The sequence below is a fragment of the Lycium barbarum genome, chromosome 4 (genome assembly GCF_019175385.1).
Source record: "Lycium barbarum isolate Lr01 chromosome 4, ASM1917538v2, whole genome shotgun sequence".
NCBI lineage: Eukaryota > Viridiplantae > Streptophyta > Magnoliopsida > Solanales > Solanaceae > Lycium > Lycium barbarum.
In genome coordinates, this window is record NC_083340.1 from 49,043,264 (window position 1) to 49,061,652 (window position 18,389).

An 18,389-nucleotide genomic window follows, 5' to 3' on the forward strand; every position below is an offset into this window, starting at 1 on the left:
CTGTCTACAGACCTCTGATAGAATGGAAAGCTGTAGAAAGGGCGGGACAGGGCCTCGTTATACCCATATGTACATATCAAAAATAGCATACCAAAAGAAAGTGAGTTGCAGCTGCGAACCAAGTGGAGCGCACTGACTACCGCTGAGTGGAAGTCCTAATGAGTTGGACCGCCTGTCTGTCTACCTGTACCTGTGGGCATGAACACAGTCCCCCGAGCAATAGAGGAGTCAGTACGGATAATAACCATGTATGTAAGGCATAATAACAACATATACATAACAATCATAAAAAGTATCTGAAACATGAAAACTAAACTCAATATCTGAAAGTGCCCCTGCGGCGGATGCTATGCATGCTCTCTTTTAAAATCATATATATAAATATATATATCTGCTGATGTTGTGGAACGTACAACCCAATCCATATCTCATGTCATCCTGCATCTACGGTAATCTCATACGCTGCAGTGGTGTGCACATCTACGTGCCTGCCCGGCCGACTATAGCGCGGCGTGGTGTAAAAACAATAGTTGTACATATATATAAATGCATGAGGGACTCGGAACAGAATACTCTGAACTACTCTGGGCAATATAAGATCTCTAGAAGCCATAGATACAAAACATAGGAGATCAAGGATACGATGGACCCTGTACCGTCTAGGAGTAGAGTCTTTGGAACTCTCTTGCTTACTTTGTTCGTTCATATGATAAGGATCATGTCAAAATAATAAAAGGGACATCCTTAACATACCTTGAAGCATATCTAATCGTCCAATGTCAACTTCTCGAACTCGTAAGTCTACAATAAAGATAACAGAGGCCACAATTAAACCATTTACATCACCTACTATCCAATTAAAATACGAAAGGAACTTAATGAATCTCGGACAACATCTCCTTTGTAAAGGTAACAATCCCTAAATTTTTAATTCAATCCAACATCAACAACAACATCAGCAACAACAATACTAGCATCTTCATAACTAAAATATGGTCAATTCCATCCCAAAACAGCCCCTTAGCCTCAACTTAACTCAAATAACTTACCGCTTTCATAACTATGCTTTCTTCACCTTAGAATAATAAAACTCTTGGTATTTAACTCAAAAACAAAGATAAGAATCTTATGCATACCTTGAAGGGGCTAGAACTCCAAAAAATCAAACTTCAACTTCAACTCCTAAGCTCAACTACTTCAATGGAACCCTAGGAATAACTTTCTCTTCACTAGCTCGAGTTTACGGGGCTCGGATCTTACTAACCTCCTCTAATTTGATGGGAAATTGTAGAGAGGAAATATGTTAGGGTTTTCTCTAGTTTGGGAATGGAATATGACGAATAAAAACATGAGGGCTATATATATATATATATATATATATATATATATATATATATATATAGGTGGGACAAAACAGTCCCAGGGACTACGGGTTGACGGAAGGGTCGACAGTCGTCGATTCGACCGTCGACTTCCTTCGTCATTCTGCCACCTGAAAATTCAAAGGCTGCGGTGTGTCGACAGCGTGAAATGATGCCTAATTGATGGCCCGTCAAAGTGGATTGGTTTCCTGCCAGTTCCCTGGAGTCGTTCCAACTCGCGTCGATTTGATTTGTTTAACCTCTAATCCGGTCATATTGTAAGGAACATATACTTATACTTCGGTATACATGAGGTTGGGTACTTAATATCTCAAAATCTTGAGTACGGATCTCCGTACTAAGGGTATAAACCACTAGGAAGCCATGGAATTTCTAACAACAAAAATGAGAGGCATAACAAAACCGACAGACCACATAAGCGACGCTGTTCTTCACAAAAAATTGATGAGTCCATTGGTTTTCAAAAAGCAACGCTATGAAAACCAACGACCTGTGTTATGTCGATTTTCTGTCGATTTCATTGAAAAAACCGACGTAGGCCGTCTGTTTTCGACTATTTTTCGTTGTGATGTAACCTACTATAAAAACACATTATGAATTCACATGTGCCCTCAGAATTCCCAAAAGAGGTTATCTTGACCCGATCAACCTCCAAAATGCCCAAAACAAGATTTCCAACCAAAGGACCAAAACACTCCTGAGTTACTCGGAACCGAACCAACCATTCTACCAAGTTATAATTGACCTTCTGGATCTAATGGAAACGGTGAAAATTCTAAAAGTCTCATTTTCCCAAAATTCAACGATTGGTCGACACTTTTTCACTTATTCAACTTAAACGCTTGTAAAATTTCTCAAAATCAACCCCGATCGCCTCGAAAACTGCACTACTCATCCCAACGAGTCAAATACACTCTAATGAAGCTATGAGAAGTATCAATAGGGGTAAAAGGGTCAAATATCAAAAATGACCAAACGGGTCATTACACAAACATTTCCAAAAAAATTGTGAAGGTAATTAAAGGACCTTGCTTGGCCGGACACTCCAAATTTATTCCTTGAAATTTTCTTCATTTTATTAAATCGAGAGTGGAGAATTAACATTTTTTTAGAACAAAAGTGGAATAGGAAAATTTAAATGTGCTCAAAAGAACAAGTTAAACATAAAATCACATGAAATGAATTTGCTTTCAAAGACGTACAATCTCTTAAAATCCATGTGGATCTAATGAAATATGGAATAGAATAAGAAAAAATTATGTAGGCGATACTAATTAGTTATCATGAAGTTTTGATTATGTAGATACATTTACTTTTAGGTCCACCATCCGCTATTAATCTTTTAGTCTAGCTAGAAACTATATGACCATTTAGACAATGTGGATGATTTCTACGACTAAGATCACTAATAATTTTAAAATATTGCAAAATATGAATTTAAATGGAGTGATGACACATATATAAACAGTATAAATTTATGCAACCTTGCATCAAAAATATGAATTTATACAACGGATCTCAACACTATAAAAGTATAACAGGAATTAGCAATAGAACATTCATCGAAATAATAAAATTCATCGCCAATATTATTTTATGATGGACTAGTACTGACCATGTAAAGGGGAACAAGGGAATGCATAGATTCTTTTCCAAATGTGAATATTAGTTGACAAAAAACAGGTACTGTAATTTTCACTGAAACCAAGAAAAGCATGTGAAGTCTACTAAATATATGTGGAAAATTGCCTAATTAATTTTGTAAGAATCCCTTTTTACCTACTGACTAACAAATTTCACCATTTGTTAGTGGTTCAGGATAAACTAGAAGGCATTCTACCTTCTCTGATATCTCCCAACCAGTCTGGCTTTGTTAAGGGCAGATGTATCATTGAAAATGTCCTTCTAACTCAAGAAGTTGTGACTGACATAAGACTAAGAGGAAAACCAGCTAATGTTGTACTTAACCTTGACATGGCCAAAGCATATGATAGAGTATCATGGAGTTACTTGATCAAAGTTTTAAGGAAGATGGGATTTGTAGAAATTTTCATAGATATGGTTTGGAGGTTGATAGCAAATAACTGGTATTCCATACTCCTGAATGGTCAAGCCTATGGTTTCTTCCATTCCACCAAGGGTGTAAAACAAGGAGATCCACTCTCTCCTGCTTTGTTCGTCTTATCTACTGAAGTTTTATCTAGAGCATTGAACTCTCTATTTGAGAACAATGATTTTAGAAGTTATGGAATGCCCAAATGGAGTGCAAGTCTGAATCATCTGGCATATGCAGATGACACAATAATTTTTTCATCTGCTGATGCTAGATCTTTGGAGCTAATTATGGAGGTATTACATGAATATGAGCAGGTATCAGGACAACTTATAAATAAAGGCAAGAGCTCATTCTACGTATACAGTAAGGTGTCTAATGTGCTGATACAACAAGTAGAGAATATTACTGGTTTTAAAAGAGGCACTTTTCCTTTTACATATTTGGGTTGTCCTGTCACACATTCAAGGAAGAGGAAAGCTGATTACAATGATCTAATCAAGAAAGTTAAGAATAGGTTGCAGACTTGGAAAGGAAGACTGCTATCATTTGGAGGAAAAGTTGTTCTGATCAATAATGTACTAATGAGTATGCCAATACATTTGTTGTCAGCTATCAAACCTCCAAAATGTGTTATCAATGATATGGACAAAATAATCTCAAGATTCTTCTGGAATAATAGTGAGAAAGGCAGAAGAAGACACTGGTCATCATGGCTAAACTTGTGTAAGCCAAAAGAGGAAGGAGGAGTAGGCTTTAGATCTTTGTTTGATGTATCTAAAGCCTTATGTGCAAAACTTTGGTGGAAATTCAGGACAACAAATTCACTATGGGCAAACTACATGTGGATCAAATATTGTAAAAGGCACAGTCCTCAGAATGTCCAGTGGAAGGGAGGTTCTCAAGTTTGGAAGGCAATGATAGAGGCTAGAGATAATATAGAGCAAGAAATATGGTGGTAACCAAGGAGTGGAACTACAAATGTATGGTTTGACAACAGGACAAAGCTAGGGGCTCTATATCACATTATTCCTGATGGTTTTGTAATAGATGAGGGTGTTTAAGATGTAAAAGAACTTATGTTGCAGGATGGTTGGAACATAGGAAGACTGCAGCAGTTATTCCCCATGGATATTGTGGATCCCATATTAGAAGAATTGCACTTTCATGAACCAAAAGAAGACTGGGATAGGCCAATATGGATGATGACAGCATCTAGCAAATTTACTGTACGCACTACATGGGAATTACTGAGGAGTAAAGCAGTCAAGTTAGAAATTTTTAAGAACATGTGGATATCAGGGTATCTTTTAAGATATCCTTCTTTTTCTGGAGGTCGTGGAAGTACAAAGTACCAGTTGGAGAGGTAGTAAGAAGGATTGGGGTAGATACTGAGGCAACATGTTACTGCTGTGACCCTAGGCAATATGAAATTGTGGATCATTTGTTTATTACAGGGAATGTTGCTACAAAAGTGTGGACTTATGTTAAAACTGTTGTTGGCATCACAACACAGTTTCAACAAGTCAGGCAGATTCTTCAGGTCTGGTGGAATGCAGATTGCCCCTCAAAGTTCAGAACCATCTTTAAAGCTATTCCAATGGTCACTATGTGGCAGATATGGAAGTGGAGGAATACAGTTATACATGGAGGGAGGATGTCCATCAACAAAGTAATCTATAAGATAAACATGATCATATATCAAATGTGTAGAATGAGGTTTCCCGGGCAGAACAACTTACCAAGATGCATACCTCAAATCCTACACGTCTTTGAAGCATAGAGGCCAAGAATTGTATGCAAGATAGTGAAATGGGATTTTCCAAAGCCAGGATGGTTTAAATGTAATTATGATGGAGCTTCTAGGGGAAATCCTAGACCAAGATCTGTGTCCTTTTGTATTAGAAATACAGTAGGAGATTTCCAGTTTGCAGCAGCAAGAAGGATATCAGATGGCTCAAATTTGATAGCTGAAGCAAGGGCACTACTTGAGGGTCTTAAGTACTGTGTTACACACAGTCTGTTGCCAGTGGTGATGGAAACAGACTCAATGACTATGAAGATGATCTTAACTGGGCAGTGGGTCCATGGAGTATATCAATGATCATAAATGAAATTTCAAGGTTGAGGAGGGATAAGGAAGTGAGGGTAGAGCATGTTCTGAGAGAAGGAAATGGCCTGGCTGATTTTTTAACTAACTATGCTTTTGATTTTGCAGGTGATCATCACTTTCATAGTTTTACTTCACTTCCTGTGAAAGCAAGGAAAATTCTAAATACAGAAAAGTCACACATACCATACATGTGGATCAGGACAGCTAAGGACCATCATATCCCTGGAGATTAATAGCAATTTGGAGAACAGTAGTAGCAACAAGGCTACATTTCAACATGCCAGGAACAGCAACATGTACCTGTATGAAACTATCTTTGGCAGGAGAACAAAAGTGGTATTAGCTTTAATCTCATTCTCTTGTAAGACTTCTAAAGATTGGTTCATTCAGGAAATTTGAGACAATGGCAAAAAAAAAAATTCAACTTCAAGGCAAGGAGATAGTAGCTACATCTAAAGGAACATGGAGGAATTCTACTCCATCCTGGAAGCCTGAATATGTATTCATTTGACTTTGAACCATAGCACTTGGTGAGAGTTTGTAGGTGTTTGAGATGGTATCAAGTCAAGGCCAGAGGATCTGCAGTAGACTAGCTTCTATATAGTCTTTGGATGTAGTTTACATTTCATTCCTTTTCTTAGATTTTTTTTTTCATTTGTTTTCTTTTCTTTTCTTTCTTTCCTCTATTGTACAGAAAGCTTACTATTTTTTAATAAAACACTGCCAAACTTGGTTTGGTGGTTTTCATGCCAAAAAAAAAAAAAAACAAAGTTCACCATTTATTGTTTGCATTGAATTTGTGTTTAAGACATCAACTAGTCATTATGTCATAAATCTTTTAAACTGTAAATTATAAAAGAGTTTAATATATATATATATATATATATATATATATATATATATATATATATATATATATATAAGAAGTCAAGGGAATTCAACATCTACTATATATAAATAAAAAATTATTTTAATCTTGGATACACAATGTAATTTTTCACGATGGGCTCGGATGTAACCCTTTGTAGTACCCTAGCACTACTTATGATATCTTGTGTAAGAAAATTTACGGTATGTTAGGTTACACGACCTACTTCCTATCCTATGTCGTATCCGATTTTCTCTTATAGGATGGAAAACGTTACTCTTCCTGTTCTTTGCTAACGTCTTGCAGAATTTTATCAACATGTAAGTAAAGAACTTTTGATATTTACATGGAAATCACTCAGCTCAAAAGGGCTATAAAGACCACGACCAATAGACCTGCATGATTTACCTCAAACTCCACTACAACTGTGAGCCAACTGCAGATTAAGTTACAAACTCTTCAAGTAGTAAACTCCTACTTGAAGTTAAGATTGTTTGTATCTATGTTGATGCTTTTTAATAAGTGGATAAAGATACACCTCGATAACCACAACCTAATACAAGATATCTAGACTTGTGAACTGGAGAAAATTATATTGTAAAATAGTTCCTTTAATTCTTCTTCTTGCACTAGGGACGCAATCCTGGATTCTTGAATATTCTGGATATGTCTTTTCCTCGCTCAATATTCTGAATTCTTTCTTTGTGGATGTGCAAACTTCTTCTTTGTAAGACCTGGGTATTTATAAGAATTGTAGCTCTGCAGGTCAATGACAAAACCTTCTCGTTGTTGGACCATAACACACAATAAGGTTTCGTGTTGTACTTGAATTTTTGACTTATTGAGTTGGCTTCTTTGCCTTGTAGAAGGCTTACTAATCTTGACAAATATGACAAGGACTCTTTCATACTTGACTTCCAAGTCTTTACCATAATTCTTCTACAAATCCTTATTGATGGAGTATTTGTTTGGAATATGTTTATGAACCTGTTTCATATACTTGTTCCACCAATATCTTTCATTCTATATCTGCCTTTGGACTGCTTCTAAGATATTGGCTGGAACATGTTGTTATACCTGTTTCATATATCTGTCTACCTTTGTGACTGCAATTGGTCAACTCTTCCCTAATCACTTTAAGATTCTCTACATATAATGTCTTTCCTACTAGGTCATTAATCTATTGCACCTGATGACTCCTTGATGTCGAACATATTTTGTACATTTGTTCTATTTCTTCAATGAACTGCTCCTCTTCCTGAGTCATCTACTCTCCTCATCTTGTCTCCCTTTGCTACCTTGTTCAATTTTTCTATTCATAGATTGACTTATGTTGAACAACTCTGTGCTGGCTAGGTCATCTTCTTCACCTTGCCTTCACTTATGCTAGTCTGTTTATCTGTTTCTGATGGAACATGTCTGTAAACCTGATTCATGTGCACTTCTTGCAACTGTCTCTTTGCAATAGATTAGGTTGTTGGACTAGTTCCATGTGCATAGCATTATTGCTCATTCAGACATAACTCTTAGTTTGGAACTTCTGCTACATTCAACCAGATACCTAGTTTTGTTCAATCATTCTTGTGCATTCTCACATGTATCTAGACCTGGTTTGTCTTCTTCATGGTATCAATCATTGTTCGCCTTTTGTTTGTCATGAACCTTTGTCAATCATCAAAACTCACATACGTATTAGTCTAGCTAATGCCAACACGGTATCATATAACTTTTACCTGTTGTAACATGTAAACTCTATTATTTTTGAAATTACAAATTGGTGTGTTGCACTACTTGTTATCTATCCTACTTCCTAACCTTTTTTGCATATGGATAGAACACGTTACCCTACCTATTCTAAACTATAATCTATGGAATAATAAAGAATGGTATAGTAAAGACACATAACTTTTTACGTGGAAGCCACCTCGCTCAGAAGGGTGAAAAACCCTAGACCTATACCTCTATAGGATTTTTTGCAAACTTCACTACAACTGTGAGCCTGTGCAAATTGAAGTTACAAACTTTGTAACTTAGGAACTAAACTCTAATTCCTATCTTAACAATATCCCTAGACTGTTGAGCCCAGTCCAAGTTATACCAACTAGAAGTTGAATTTGACTAACGTTTATGCCTACAATTATTGCTTTTATGAAAGATGATAAAGGTACAACTCGATAAACAATCGTAATACATGAATCTGGACTCTGGAATTGTAAAACATAAACTCTATAAAACAGGTTCTTCAATCTTCTTCTTCTTCTATTAGGGCGCACTTTAACCCTCAGAACATTCAATCTTTTGCTTTGATAGTTTTGCTCAAGTTCTGAATTTTTCTCTTTTTAAGTGTGTAAAACTTCTTCATGGTATGACTTGGATGTATATAACTTTAGGTTTTGCATTAAGTCAGATGAACTTAACCTTAGATAGTAAGGCTCATTATGATAGGTAGGGTTTTAGTTGACTTGGGATCCTTGCCTTCAACACAGCTTTAAATTCCTCGTAGAAGTCTGAAATATCTTGATGAATATGGCAAGAAATCCTGTAAACTTGTCCACTATGTCTTTTCCATAAAACACAAATCCTACTCTAAGTAGGACTGTGATTTAGAACCTGTTTCTTGAACTTGGTCCAAGCACCTGGTTCTTTTTTCTCTGAATCTTTACTCTGTCTGAGATGGAACATGTCCACACCCCTGTTTCATTCCGCATTGTCCAGCAACAGTAGCTGAATTTTCCTCACCTATCTCACCATCCGTATCATAGATAGAACATGTTTGCATACTTGGTTCAGTTGCCTCATTTGTTTACTTTGTCAATCATCAAAATATATAAGCTTCAAGCCAACAAATTCTCCCTTTGATGATGACAAACTTTTACTTCAAAGAAACTATGTAAGTTGTTGTACACATGTTACTGCTTACTATACAAGCAACATACCACTAAGATTGAACCAGGTTAGCGCATATGGGTTATAAAAATTACATAATATAACTTCCCCCTTTTGGCATCATCAAATAGTTACTTTAGGTTATTATAGCTCATATTGAAATCGTGTAATATTAAACTCATGGCTGCTGGGGCTATCACAAATATACAACAAAACCAATATTTCAAAAGTAAGAAAAACAATAAAGCACATAAATTGGCTCAAAGCTAATAGACTCCATGTAACAACATCAAGTATATGTACAAGCTTTGCTTACATAATACATAATAGGTCATTTAAGTCGAAGAGATCTAGATTCAATACTGCACTAAGGCCTTAGACACACTAGAATGGTTATGACTCAAAGTTTGGAGACAATTTTATTGCTGGGGGCTGTTCTTAACGTTAAAGATGGGACAGTTGGAATCTTTAAAGAACCTCAATCTATATCCATCTTCTTACCACTAAGAGGATCTACCGACTCTTTTCACATTTCTACCTCGAGAAAATCCACAATCTTGTACGTTATTGAGACTGCGTTCATTTCCCAGATTCTTGGAACATTTGTACCAGTGTTCTGAGCAGTGGTCGTTGAAATTACATTTAGAGAGTGCTCATCACCATGTACACCTTTACTGAGTGTGGTACTTGGAAGTTTAGCAATTCGTCCCCCTGACTGTCAGTATCATTCTTTAATTTTGGCGCAATTACTGGCGGGATGGTAGTAGGATGAGTCGTGGAAACAACGATGGGAATGTGGATCAAAACTAGAGGAAAGGGAGGATTATGAATGATAGAGATATGTAGTGGTTAATTTGGATTTTACATCTTTGTACTGAGGATTTGGGGAAGCCATATTTGTATATGATTGAGAGGAAGAGGGTTCATGTAACGACCCGTGCGGTCATTTAGGCCCTTTTACTCTATTGACCCTTCCCTAGCTCTATTAGAGTGATTTTGACTCGCGAGGATGGGTGACACAGTTCCCTAGGTAGTTGGGTGAGTCTTGATGGAATTAAAGGAAATTAGAAACTTTTAAGTTGAATAAGTGAAAAAGTGTTGAACGAGAATTGACTTTTCAGTAAACGAGTCTTTTTTGGAAATTCATCGGTTCCATTAGATCCGGAGAGTCGATTATAGCTTGGTAGCGTGTTTGGTTCAATTCTCGAGGCACTAAGGGGTGTTTTGGCCTTTGGGTTGGAAATCTTATTTTGGGATTTGAGGGATTGACCGGGTCAAGATGACCTCGTTTGGAAATTTCGAGGGCGCTGATGAGTTCCTAGCATGTTTTTATAGTGGGTTGCTTGTTTGGTTTGTATCCGTGTGGTCTAGCACGATTTTTGAGTTTATGGTGAAACTTGGTGGAAAACCAAATTTTACTGGTGTTTGTGTGCTGCATCTGCGAACTTGGGTTCACACTTACGGGCTCGCCTCTACGGGACTTGGTTCGCAGGTGGGAGAATATAAGGTGTTAAGTATGGCCGCATCTATAGCCAAATCTCTGCAAATGTGAGGTCAGCCAGTGAGAAATAGTCAGCAGGTGCAAAATCGCTGGAAAATCAGAACCTTAAAATTTCCAATTCGAAGCCTTTTCTATTCAGATGATTTTGAGGATCCTGGTATGATTCTTCCTTTGGGTAAGTTCCCTATCTTCCTTTTATGTTATATAACCTTTAACTTGGGGAAACTCATGTTAAAACAATGTTGTAAGTTGGGGTTTTGGGTGATGAACCCTAAAATGCATTTTGAACCTCCTTCAATCTATTATGGTTTTTGTTGTGAAATTTCCTAGATTCTAAGTATTTAATCAATGGGTAATTAGTCCCTTAGCTTGAATCTCCCTTTTTAATCAAGAATCTTGTTAAGGAAATTGAGGGTTTCTCCAAATTGGAGATTTTTATCCTTGATGAAATTAAGGCTCAATTTGGGTTAGAATTCCATGAAACTTGGTATTTGGACTCCCTAGACTCTGGATAACCAAATTGTCCAATAAATTTTTTATTTTTCCCTTATAGGCCCGCGGTCTTTTTCGGAGTAGTTTTAGAAGTATTTTGATATGGGTTTCCTTAGACTCGTGTACTAATATAGAGTACTAATGTCACATCCCAAACCGATAATTCGTGATGAGTGCCTAAACTCTACTGACCAAACACCCCTATACTCGTACCTGGAGCTCACTGAAGGATAGGTTGTCCCATACATGATTTATAACTGAACTATACTGACTTGAAAGGACGCCATCATGAACCCTGTACCAAGACTCTCAACAGTCTGTATATATAGGGAAAATGCATAACCCCCTCCCCCAACGTATAGCCAGGTTAATTATGACGCACCCAACCTCTACGGGTGACCTATTACCCCCTAGTCTTAATTTTTCAGTATTTTAGTACCATTTTCGACTGACGTGGCAAAAACATATTATGGCGAGTGAAAGCAGTAAATGAATGTGTGTGCTAATGGAGGAAGAAAGTGGGTTGAATGTGTGTGTGTGTTAATGGAGGAAGAAAATGGGTTGAATGTTCCTTGAAAATAAGCTCTTTATGATTGATGATTAAATTGAATGTGTGTGTTAATGGAGGAAGAAAATGGGTTGAATGTTTGTGTGTTAATGGTGGAAGAAAATGGGTTGAATGTGTGTGTGTTAATGGAGGAAGAAAATGGGTTGAATGTGTGTTGTTAATAGAGGAAGAAAATGGGTTGAATGCGTGTGTGCTAATGGAGGAAGAAAATGGGTTGATGGATTTCTTGAAATGAAGAAGAAGAAGAAGAAGAAGAAGAAGAAGAAGAAGAAGAAGAAGAAGAAGGGTTTAGTGATGAAGAAGAAGAGTTTAGTGATGAAGAAGACAAAATTAATGGTTTAATGGTTAATTGGAGGTTAATTAGTATAAATATAATTAATAAAAGAAAAATCAAATGAAAAAAAAAAGGAAAAGTGGCAGTGACGCCAATGTGGCGGAGAGTGTGCAACACTCTCTACTGTGCAACTGGGCTTCAATTCTTTTTTGCCACGTTAGTCAAAAATACAGAAAAATTAAGATTGGGGGGGGGGGGGGGGGTAATAGGTGGCCTGCAAAGGTTGTGTGTGTCATAATTAATCTGGCTATATGTTGGGGGGGGGGGGGGGGTTTATGTATATATATATATATATATACTGAAAAGAACAGTGCAAGCTGACTAAGCACCTACACATGCTGTACGCAAAAGAATAGGAACCGACAAGGCTACGTCACATGTCAAAAATATACAACTATCTACAGAACTCTAATAGAATGCAACGCTGTAGGGCCCCTTCATACCCATATATACATGTCAAAAACAACATACCAAAAATAAACTGCAGCGCCGAACCAAGTGGAGCGCACTGACTACCGCTGAGTGGAAGTCCTACTGAGCTGGACCGCCTATCTATTTACCTGAACCTGCGGGCATGAGCGCAGCCCCCCAAGCAGTAGGGTAGTCAGTACGAATAATGTACCGAGTATGCAAGGCATAAGAGTAACATATACATAAGAGTCATGAAAGAAATCTGAAACTCAAAGGCCAAACCAACTATCTAAATATCTAAAAGTATCTGCATAACTTAAAGTGCCTCTGAGGGCGTATGATATGCATGCTCTCTATGAAAATCATGTGTGTATATATATATACATACATACATACATATACATACATACATACATACATACATACATACATATATATATATATAGGTCATAGTGTTGAGGAACGTATAGCCCGATCCATATCTCATATCCCATCGGCCTCTCTGCGGCCATCATCAATATCATTATCACTGTGCACCAGCTGATCAAGTGGTAATGCATATATAAAGCCTCTCCCTTTCCCTCATACCCTATACACATATAATATATGCGTATATAACACCTCCTGAGTATGGGTTAATGTGCATATGTATGAATAAATGCAATGCATAAGTGAAATGAATACATAGAACTCACGGAGTGACATAGGGTAGTACTACCTCCGATAGACCTCTTTTGAGCTAACATCATCAAATAAAAGTAATCTTAAGACCTATGAACAGAAGGAATAATCATGACAAGGGATACGGGATCATCAAAGGCTGAAGTATTCCTAGTGCTTCTAAGAGTGGAGTAATATGGGAGCTCGTTTACTCGATTGTTCGTTCATATCATAAGGATCATGCCACATGAAAGAATGGTTAGCCTTAACATACCTTAGAGCGTATCTAATCGTCCAACGCCTACTTCTCGATTTTGAAAGCCTACAATCAGAATAACATATGCCAAATTAGACCATTTACGTCTCTTACTATCCAATTCTAGTACGAAAGGAACTTAACAAATTTTGGACAGCATCTCGTTTGAAAATTTAACAATACCTCAATTTCCACTTCAACCCAAACATCAAAGAAAACATAAACAAGTAAGAATCTTCCCAAATTCTAATAAAAAACAGCACACAAGGCAACCATACCAACAAACTAGGTTACGTCTCCATAACACCATCTCCTTCACCTTAAACTACTAAAACTGTTGATAATTAACTCAAATACAAAGGTAAGAATCACATACATACCTTAAGGAAACTAGAACTCCCAAAACTCAAGCTTCAACTCAAACTCTAAAGCTCGATGACTTCCACAAAATCATAGAAACAACTTTCCCTTCACAAGCTTGAGTTCGCAGGGCTCGGATCTTGGTACAACTTTACTAATGTGATGGGAAATATTGAGAGGGAATATGTTAGGGGTTTCCTCTGGTTGGGGAGTGGAAAAATGAGGAAATAAGACACGAGGGGCATATATATATATATATATATATATATATATATATATATATGTGTGTGTGTGTGTGTGTGTGGAACAAAAAGTTCCAGTGATGCGAGTTGACGAGTGGTTCACAGCCCGTCAACATATCGATGGTCCATCGACTTCATGTCCTTTTTGGACATGTGATTTAGGGGCTATTGAAAGTTGATAATGAGAAAGGATGGCTCCCCTTTGCACCATTAATGTGCACTGATGCCTGAATCCCTAAGCTGCTCCGGTTCGCGTCGATTCGATTCATTTAATTTCTAATCCTATCGTATTGCAAGAGACGTATACTTGTACTTTGGTACATATGAGGTGAGGCACTTAATATCTCAAAAACTTTGGTACGGGTCTCTATACTAAGGGTATCAACCACTAGGGAACCATAAACTCTCTTACAATGAAAACGAGAGGCGTAACAACTAATTTCCTTAGTACTTGCTTACTGATCTTACATATATATATTAAGACTGTTAGTATATTATGTACTTATTTATGCTGTGGTGAGTGTTAACTACAATGAGATAGTTTAAAGGGAAAGGTTTGCCTAACAGGGAGGGTAGTGTGGCAGCCCTCATGAGCCACTAGTAGGTCGTGACAAATTGGTATCAGAGCCCTAGGTTACCTGTCTTACGAGTACAAGAGCAATGTCTAGTAGAATCTTGAGAATCGGGATGAGCTCCATACTTATCTGCGAAAGGCTATAGGACATTTAGGAAACTTCCATTCTTTCATTCCTCTTGTTCTACTTTATTCAAATTGGTATCTAGACGATTCAAGTTGGTATCTGACTTCTACCCCTATTTCTCACAGATAGTGAGGACACGTGCTACAGTTGGTAGAGATGAGGTGCCAGTACCGGCTGCCAGAGGTCGAGGCCATGGTCGAGCTAGAGGTTTACTAAGATGAAGGAGCATGACTTGTTTTGGAGGTTTACTAAGATGAAGGAGCGTGATCATGTTTCATACTAAGTGTTAAACTGGAGGTACGTTGAGATTCATCTTGTGCTCATATATATATATATATATATATATATATATATATATATATATACACGGCACATTTGATAAGGGGTGAGGATGTAGCCTAGTTATGGGCTCGTAATTCGAGGTCAGTTCCAGAGCGAGTGATACATGTACAATTGGACACCATGGGTCCCCTGCGGGTCATGACTATTGTGCGAAAAATGCCTTTAGCATGTGTGTACGATTGAGATACTATCATTGGTTGTCTTTCATTGCATTAGGTCTTACCTTATTTTCGTGATTGGCAGATGAGTTGTAGTTGATACTATTTGGTTGTTGTGTTGTTGTGCCTATCTATGTATTTAGTTGATTTTATGAACGTATGCATGATACTAATCTTAGCCGGCCTATGATATCTACCGGTACATAGTGATTGTACTGATACTACCTTGCTGCACCTTTTTGAGTGTAGATTGTATCTACCTTGCTGCACCTTTTGGCCTCACATTTAGCATGAGGCCATTTCTCGTTCAGATCATAGGGTGAGCTCCTATCCATACCATTCTTCTTGAAGATGTTTCATTATTCATGTCTATTTACTTTCCATACATTATGATATTTATAGACAGTTATTTATTCTTTAGATAGCTTTATATTTGAGGGTCCTTGTATAATGACTTTCGGATCTTTGGGGTTGTAAAAGCTTAGACTTCAACACTTTTATCATATTATGGCATGACTAGAGAGGTTATGGTTATTTTCATTGTTGATGGTTTATAATTAATTTAATGAATAAGAAATTGGTTAAGGAGATGGTCCACCCACTAGAGGGGTTAGTGTGGGTGCCATCATGACGGGTTGGGTAGTAACAAAGTTAGTATTAGAGCCCTAGGTTCGTTAATCTCATTGTACAAAGACATGTCTAATAGAGTCTTGCGGATCGGTACGGAGGCGTCTGTACTTATATTCGAGAGGCTATGGGACACTAGAAAAATTCAAGTTCTTTCTTTCTTTCATGCTACTTGATTCGAAGTGGTATCTAGATAATTCAAATTGGTATCTGGCTTTTCATTCTATTCTCTCACAGATGGTGAGGACTCGTGCGAGGGCAGCAGTAGATGAGGTACCCAAGAAAGCCACTCGGGCCGCAGCTCATGGCAGAGGTCAGGTTAAAGGCGGTGGTCGAGGTAGAGGCCGAAGAGCAGCACCAGCCAGGGGCAGGGCTTGTGCAGCTGGTCAGGCTCGTGTTGGATCCCCTGTACCTTAGGTAGTTCCAGATGAGGCACCAGTGTTTGTAGCGGTACAAGCTCAGCTAGACGTTGTGGCTACTTTAGTATTGATAGATGTTATCGGCCGAGTGTTGAACTTATCAAATGGTTAGACTGAGACAGGTGTGTTACCAGCCACTCCAGCTGGCCAGCGTGGGAGATTAGGTGATCCGGCTCCAGACAAAGTCCGTGCTTTAGGAGCACAGCATGTCGCATCTGTGGCCCCACATTTAGATGAGGCTGCAGGACCTAAGATATTTACTAGACCAATGGCAGGGCCGATGATGACCGATGAGGAGCATGATTTTTTTTAGAGGTTTACTATGATGAAGCCTCCAGTTTTCTATGGCAGTGAGTCTAAGGACGCTTATGAGTTTTGTTACAGGCTATGCGTCCACAAAATGGTATATCAGGGACCTGGTCGTCTGCCAGTTCCCTTATGCAATGCAGTACGAAAATCAACACAGTAGTTTTACGTGGAAAACTTCTTGCTCAAGGGATTAAAAACCACGACTTACCCTATAGGATTTCAACTCCACTAACCGAGCAACTCAGGTTACAACTCTATCGTAAGGTAGGAATTAACTCTCATAATTCCTCACCCTTACAATAATGCTTATGCAACTCTCACCCTTGACTATCCCTAACCAGGCACACTAATACACCTAGATTTAACCCAGCCTAGTGTACCACTCAAAGGCACCATTTGCGAATGCACCATAGTGACTAACTCTAGCCACATATTAATATAACTAAGCTAACTCTAGCCTAGAGTACCACTCAAGAGCTTGGGGAAGCAACCTTGAGAATTTTGGACACCTACAAATAGCTTCTTTCACGGTAGAGTAGATTTACAATTTAAGCACAAAAGAACAAAGACTCAACAACCTAAGGACCTAAAACATCAAAACATGCATATAGTCATTTTCCCCGTTTTTGATGATGACAAACTGTCACTCTCACATCATTCTTCCTCTCTTTCCCAGCCCTTTGTTTTCTTCCCCCTTTTGGCATCATTGAAAAGAGTAATAAAGTAGCATAAGCCAAAAACAAGTTCAGTAGAATTAACTTATGGCCACTAGGGCAACACAACATAAGCAAGAATAGTAACAACAATTGTTAAGCTCATTGCACAAATCAGAGCAATTGCCCAGATTAGATCAAGCATATCAAGAATGTAGTAGTCTTAGTAGTACGAAATATGATGCTTGAACTACCATAAGTGCCATAATCATTAAGTGATGGAATACAAAGGGTCAGATATTCAGGGGGACTAAAAAGGGCTCAAGAACGAAGGATTAGTGGGTCTAGACAAAGATTTTTAGTCTTTAGCTAAGTCTCAACTTCCTTTGCAGCACCACTGAGACCTGGTCCCTTTGCCTTCTTGAGCATTTTTATTTCTCCATGATTTCCACATTATGCTCAATGTAATATCATGTACAACAGGCAACCAAATGTGCATATTTAGGCTGGTGGATTCGTGCAGGCCGAACGTGTGCACCTTGCCTATGTAGCATAGCCAGTTTGTAGTTGCACCGGATCCGTTGTCATCAACAGGTACATGGTAATGAGCTGGATGGCTAGTACCTCGAATTTTAGCTTGTCTACACCAGTAAACATTAGGCTCCATAAGGTGGCACATCTTGGTATTTATCATAGTATTTGGTAAGGTTTTTCCATCCTTGTCTGTCATATTAGGATCGTTGTGATTCGCAAGGAGCAGATGTGCATGATGTCTCTTCTGCACTACCACAAGGATTACTCATCATAGATACCTTTCTTCCAATGCATTTCATGCCTTGCGAATTGCATCCATTTCTTCCCTAATAGGTTCCTTCCCCTTCATCCGTTTCGTTATCAAGTACTTCTGAGTTCCTTTATCCATTTCTTTTGACTTTAAGGCCTCTTCAAATGCCTTAACAATTTTAGTTCCATTTTCCATGATATTAGATCTTTTTCGGTCCCCCTCATTTAGATTGATCGAGGAGAAGTCTATACAGGACTTATAGAGTCCTTT